A 7500-nucleotide genomic window follows, 5' to 3' on the forward strand; every position below is an offset into this window, starting at 1 on the left:
ATGGTGATGATGATGATGATGGTGGTGGTGGTGATGATGATGATGTGATGGTGATGGTGATGATGATGATGATGATGATGATGATGATGATGATGATGATGATGGTGATGCTGTATTCACCCTGCAGCTCTGATCTATTATCTGCTGTTCAAAGAGTCTTTGGAAACTTCAGAAATAGAGAGTGAGTCAGTGAAACGGCCATAGGCTTCCACACACACACACACACACACACACACACACACACACACACACACACACCTGTCTGTGAATGGAGGCGCCTGAAGGACTCAGATCTGTTGAAGAGCTTTGGTTTGATTTCATTGAATGAAGTAAATCAGATTTGTAGAGAAGTTATGATTTAATAACTGTTTCCTGGTTGGAGGACAGGCGAGCTCCTGATTGGACGGTTTTGTTTCCTGGTTGGAGGACAGGCGAGCTCCTGATTGGACGGTGTTGGTGATGTCATCCAGACCTGATGGGAGATATCTGTTTGTTATTAATAATGGCATCAATAATCAATAACCAATGGTAATAACTCTGATATTCAATGAAAGCACATTCTAGTCTCCTCTCCTCCCGTCTCCTTTCCTTTCCTTGTTTCCTCCTCTCCTCTCTCCTGCTCTCAGTCTTCAGGTCCATCAGTTATCAGCGGGAAGTCTGACTCTCCAGGCTTTTACCTCCTCTTCCGCTCCTCTTCATCCTCCTCCTCTTCCTCCTCCTCTCTCTCTCCTCTCCTCCTCATCCTCCTCTCCTCCTTTCCTCCTCTCCTCTTCCTCCTCTCCTCTCCTCCTCTTCCTCCTCCTCTCCTCTCCTCCTCCTCCTTTCCTCTTCCTCCTCTCCTCCTTTCCTCCTCTCCTCTTCCTCCTCTCCTCTTCCTCCTTTCCTCTTCCTCCTCTTCCTCCTCTTCCTCCTCTTCCTCCTCTTCCTCCTCCTCTCTTTCTCCTCTCCTCCTTTCCTCCTCTCCTCCTTTCCTCCTCTCCTCTTCCTCCTCTCCTCTCCTCCTCTTCCTCCTCCTCTCCTCTCCTCCTCCTCCTTTCCTCTTCCTCCTCTCCTCCTTTCCTCCTCTCCTCTTCCTCCTCTCCTCTCCTCCTCTTCCTCCTCCTCTCCTCTCCTCCTCCTCCTTTCCTCTTCCTCCTCTCCTCTTCCTCCTTTCCTCTTCCTCCTCTTCCTCCTCCTCTCTCTCTCCTCTCCTCCTCATCCTCTTGTCCTCCTCTCTCTCTCTCTCCTCCTCTCCTCCTACTCCTCTTCCTCCTCTTATTCCTCCTGCAGGAGCTCTGATTATTAATAAGAAACTCCTCCAATAGAACAATAAATGTGATGTGTCATCAAAACGAGCTGCTGTTCAGAGAAGAAGAGTTAGGCTCCTCCCACTGTCATGGCCGCCTGTTGTTGATGAACAGCTGATCCAGCTCAACATATTGATGAGGTCATCGATCAGATCTCTTCCTCACTGAGTGAGCTGTTTTACTTTCATGAATGCACAAAGTAAATATTGATCCGTTGTATTGATATTCTGCGTCTCATGTCTCTTCTCAGCTACAAAATATAATTCATTCATATATTATTTCATAATTTTAATGAACTAATGAAGAAATAGCATAAACTGTAGAGTGACTACTAGTTAGTAAACATTATTATTCATCATCATCAAATATCTTGTTGAATAAACCAAATGAACTATGTATTAAAGATGGTAAAGTGTTTCCACGGCAGCTCTAATCTGTTTTTAACAACATCTGAAAACTAATATTGAATATTATTTAGTTTCACGTGCTTTTAAGGTCCAAACAATCTGAGCACTGTTCATGAGTCAGCATTGATCTGAGAGCAGCTTCTCTCAGCTCTGCAGTGGCGTTATTCATGAGAACACCAAGCCGCCGCTTCCTGTGAGCCGGGAGGACCAGAGAGCTCCCAACGGCGGCCATGTTTAATACGCAGGGAGAGGACCAGAGAGCTCCCAACGGCGGCCATGTTCAATACGCAGGGAGAGGACCAGAGAGCTCCCAACGGCGGCCATGTTTAATACGCAGGGAGAGGACCAGAGAGCTCCCAACGGCGGCCATGTTTAATACGCAGGGAGAGGACCAGAGAGCTCCCAACGGCGGCCATGTTTAATACGCAGGGAGAGGACCAGAGAGCTCCCAACGGCGGCCATGTTTAATACGCAGGGAGAGGACCAGAGAGCTCCCAACGGCGGCCATGTTTAATACGCAGGGAGAGGACCAGAGAGCTCCCAACGGCGGCCATGTTTAATACGCAGGGAGAGGACCAGAGAGCTCCCAACGGCGGCCATGTTTAATACGCAGGGAGAGGACCAGAGAGCTCCCAACGGCGGCCATGTTTAATACGCAGGTAGAGGACCAGAGAGCTCCCAACGGCGGCCATGTTTAATACGCAGGTAGAGGACCAGAGAGCTCCCAACGGCGGCCATGTTTAATACGCAGGGAGAGGACCAGAGAGCTCCCAACGGCGGCCATGTTTAATACGCAGGGAGAGGACCAGAGAGCTCCCAACGGCGGCCATGTTTAATACGCAGGGAGAGGACCAGAGAGCTCCCAACGGCGGCCATGTTTAATACGCAGGGAGAGGACCAGAGAGCTCCCAACGGCGGCCATGTTTAATACGCAGGGAGAGGACCAGAGAGCTCCCAACGGCGGCCATGTTTAATACGCAGGGAGAGGACCAGAGAGCTCCCAACGGCGGCCATGTTTAATACGCAGGGAGAGGACCAGAGAGCTCCCAACGGCGGCCATGTTTAATACGCAGGGAGAGGACCAGAGAGCTCCCAACGGCGGCCATGTTTAATACGCAGGGAGAGGACCAGAGAGCTCCCAACGGCGGCCATGTTTAATACGCAGGGAGAGGACCAGAGAGCTCCCAACGGCGGCCATGTTTAATACGCAGGGAGAGGACCAGAGAGCTCCCAACGGCGGCCATGTTTAATACGCAGGGAGAGGACCAGAGAGCTCCCAACGGCGGCCATGTTTAATACGCAGGGAGAGGACCAGAGAGCTCCCAACGGCGGCCATGTTTAATACGCAGGTAGAGGACCAGAGAGCTCCCAACGGCGGCCATGTTTAATACGCAGGTAGAGGACCAGAGAGCTCCCAACGGCGGCCATGTTTAATACGCAGGGAGAGGACCAGAGAGCTCCCAACGGCGGCCATGTTTAATACGCAGGGAGAGGACCAGAGAGCTCCCAACGGCGGCCATGTTTAATACGCAGGGAGAGGACCAGAGAGCTCCCAACGGCGGCCATGTTTAATACGCAGGTAGAGGACCAGAGAGCTCCCAACGGCGGCCATATTTAATACGCAGGTAGAGGACCAGAGAGCTCCCAACGGCGGCCATGTTTAATACGCAGGGAGAGGACCAGAGAGCTCCCAACGGCGGCCATGTTTAATACGCAGGGAGAGGAGGATCAGGAGGATGAGATCAGAGAGAGAGTCCATCACCTCCATCTCCGCCCTCCGACACAAAATGGCCGTAGAGTTTAAACTTTAAAGAGCACGGAATCACAAGACGACAGTTTATCCTCATGTGAAACAAGACGTCATTGTTGTTGTCACTTAAATTATGTTAGTCTCAACCTAACTGAGTAGTTTAGTTAAACCTAAGTAGTAGTTTATTTAAACCTAACTGAGTAGTTTAGTTAAACCTAACTGAGTAGTTTAGTTAAACCTAAGTAGTAGTTTAGTTAAACCTAACTGAGTAGTTTAGTTAGAATTAAACCTTACTAGTTAAACCTAACTGAGTAGTTTAGTTAAACCTAAGTAGTAGTTTAGTTAAACCTAACTGAGTAGTTTAGTTAGAATTAAACCTTACTAGTTAAACCTAACTGAGTAGTTTAGTTAAACCTAACTCCCCGTTTAGTTGAACCTAACTGAGTAGTTTAGTTAGGATTAAACCTTACTAGTTAAACCTAACTAGTAGTTTAGTTAAACCTAACTAGTAGTTTAGTTATTTAAACCTAACTGAGTAGTTTAGTTAAACCTAACTAGTAGTTTAGTTAAACCAAACTAGTAGTTTAGTTGTCTAAACCTGTGATCAGGTCCTCTGTGATCTACACAGTGAACAGCAGATCTGTGGTATTCTTTTTTAATTATGTTTCATAATACGATCAAAAGTATCTTTAGGGATTTTGTGATTAGTTCTTTTATATCTCATAACATATTTTATACTTACATCATATTTAAAATGTTATAAAATATATATATATATATATATATGTCTGCTGGCTACATGCTAACATGCTAACATGCTAACGTTCACCATCTTGGGTTAGCCTGTTAGCATGCTGACGTTATGTTCCATGATATTCTAACATATCTTAATAACCGCATCGTGACCACGCTCGTCTGGACTTGGTGACCTTTGGTCGCCTCAATCAACTTCCCATCGGCGGTCTGTGGGTAAAGGGCAGAACTCTTCATCAGGAGGTCTTCCTCACTCTCCAAGGCCTCGTACTCCATGAACCCACCAGAGCCTCTGATGTGACAACAGCCTTACAAGAGCATGTGAGTCCATGTTCCATGTGTATAACACAACTCAACAGCGTCGGAAATACACAAGGGCAAAATAAATATAATTTTGCCCCTTTCAGTATCGCGGCACAATATGATTGTACATATTTAAAGGCTGTAACCACTTAACTGTTATAAAGTGCTTCTCATGTCAGGACATGATATCACGAGGAGAGGGGCACAAAATGCCCCCATAACTTCCTCTAATAATTATGATCATTTAATGAACTTAGCAATGTCATGAATTTAGAAATGAGAAATGCGTCGTCTGCGTTTAAATCAACCGTCTGGACTTCCTGTCACTCGTAGCGCCGCTGCTCTCACAGCTGTTGCGCAACACACAGGACAACATGCGACGCGCCGCTGCTCAAAGACGTTAGAAAAAGCATCAAAGACGTTAGAAAAAGCATCAAACTGGCTGCTGGTCCTCTAGCAGCGCTGGAAGCGGCCGCCATTCAGACGCACTTCCTCGCGTGACATCCACCGAGCTGTGTGGCTACGGATAATATTATGAACCCAGACACGAGGGCGTTTGACGTTCCGATGTTTTTGGGATTTCCACAACAAGTATAAAGCAGTGGTTATTTCCATGGTGGAAGGCGTAAATGAAACCTGCACGGAGATAAGCCCCGCCCCCTCTCCGGTGCATCCAGCTCAATGACAACGTTGATGACGTGTTGGTCGGTTTGTCTGCTTCACAATCAGCTTTTTGCTGCAATAGCAATGATTGAAGTGAGATGAAACGTGATCTTCTGAGATACAATATGTTGACGAAGTTTTCCTTTGGGGACAATTTGTGGTGGAAAAAAAATTTGTGGTGTATTTTGAACAAAGGTTAAATGTTATTTCACAAGTTTTAAAAAGTGCCCCCATTTTTTTTAAATGCTCCTGGATTTCAGACGGTGGGGGAAAGAATTGCCCCCTAAAAAAGATATCAATTTCCTACCCTGCAACTCAACCATGAATATTAACATAAACCATGAATATGACTCAAAGGACTCCAGAGAGCTCCCCAAGTTGTGATAATATCAATGTTCATATCCTAGCTTGATGCTACACATGATTAGCTCACCTTTCTGGAAAGATTACGACCTTCAGAATCCACCAATACATGAAAACACTGAGAGACAAAACCTCAAGATATCAACACATTGCAGCCAGACACTGAAATATGACTTATGATAAACTATACTTGGTATGTATTGTACTTACTTATGATAAACTATACTTGGTATGTATTGTACTTATGATAAGCTATACTTGGTATGTATTGTACTTACTTATGATAAACTATACTTGGTATGTATTGTACTTATGATAAACTATACTTGGTATGTATTGTACTTACTTATGATAAACTATACTTGGTATGTATTGTACTTATTTATGATGAACTATACTTGGTATGTATTGTACTTACTTATGATAAACTATACTTGGTATGTATTGTACTTATGATAAACTATACTTGCTTGGTGTGTTTTCTCTCTCTCTCTCTCCTGACACTAATTGCTGCAGCTGCTCTGTCTGGGCGAGCGAGGAGATAAACAGATAAAATAGAGTCGAGGAGGAGAGAACTTTTCCTCTCATCAATTATTTCCTCTTAGTGTCTGAGTGCACCCTCCTCTTCCTCCTCTCCTCCTCTTCCTCCTCTTCCTCCTCTCCTCCTCCTCTTCCACATATTCCTCCTCTCCTCTTCTTCCACTTCCTTCTGTCCTCCTCTTCCTCCTCCTCCTCCTCCTCTCATCTTTTACTTCTCCACTCTCTGTTTTCTCTTCCCCACTTTTCTCGCTTGTCTTGACTCATTTCTTCCTCTTCATCGTTCCTCCTCTCCTTTCCTGCATCCTTCTTCCCATCACTTATTTACCTTCCACTTCTCCTCCCTCTTCTCTCCTCCTCCCTCGTCTCTCCTCCTCCCTCTTCTTCATCTCCTTTGATTTGACGACTCTTCCCTCTTTTCTTTCATCCTCTCCTTCCCTTTCTCCCCCATTTGTCTCCCTTATTTCCCTTTCTCCTCTCCTCCTCCTCCCTTCACTCAGTCTTTCCTTTTCTTTTACTCCTCTGCTTCATTTAAACTAGTTCCTCTTCCTTCCCTCCTTTCCTTCATCTGCTTCCATCTTTGTTTTCTCTCCTCCGCCTTTGTCTTCTTCTTCATCTTCTTCAAGTGAAACGATCTGAAACATTTAACACACATCATGTGATATTTAAACATGTGTGTGTGTGTGTGTGTGTGTGTGTGTGTGTGTCTGTGTGTGTGTCTGTGTGTCTGTGTGTGTGTGAGGTAAAAATAAACACAGAAATGTGGATTATGCTAAATGAACAAATAAGACACATTAGAGACGCTCTGAAACGACGTGAGCGTCTTCAGTTAATAACAAAGAGAGAGAGAGAGAGAGAGAGAGAGAGAGAAACAATTAACTGAATGTTGGATTTGTTATGGAATGTTATTTCAAGTCCACAGTAAATACATATACAAATATATATGTATTTATTTATATATATATATATATATATATATATATATATATATATATATATATATATATATACATATGAATATACAGAAATGAATATGAATATACAGAATGCAACGGGAAATATTCCCAAATCCTCTCCACGAGTGATCTCACTGTAAAACAGGGTCCTCTCAGCAGCTCTCCCACCACCTCCACGGCGCGAGCTAGCCTAGCCTAGCTCGCGAGCTAAGCTAGCTCTTTGGAGGTGGGTAAAACAACACAAAAAGCAGAAACAGCAGCTCACTCACCAGATGCTGTTCTCTTAAAGACAGAGTCCATCCTCCTCTGTTCACACTTCAGTGGCGTGGTTGTTCAGTTCATCGCTTCATGGACGCCAGTGAGGATCGTCACTGATAAACATGTAACCCTCCATGAGGAAGACATGGAGTAAATCCACCAGCTAGTCTGTTTCTCCTGCTTCAGCCATTGATGTTAAAACCAGCAAAACACTAAACATGTCA

At 44.9% G+C, this 7500-nt stretch overlaps 1 protein-coding gene across 1 annotated transcript in view; it reads left to right on the top strand.

Annotated features, from left to right (window-relative positions):
* The window catches only part of kcnd1 (potassium voltage-gated channel, Shal-related subfamily, member 1), a gene marked incomplete at both ends in the record, with an annotated part of 32398 nt that overhangs the window by 6681 nt on the left and 18217 nt on the right, over positions 1-7500 (top strand).

The sequence above is a fragment of the Taurulus bubalis genome, assembly GCF_910589615.1.
Source record: "Taurulus bubalis genome assembly, chromosome: 11".
Lineage (NCBI taxonomy): Eukaryota > Metazoa > Chordata > Actinopteri > Perciformes > Cottidae > Taurulus > Taurulus bubalis.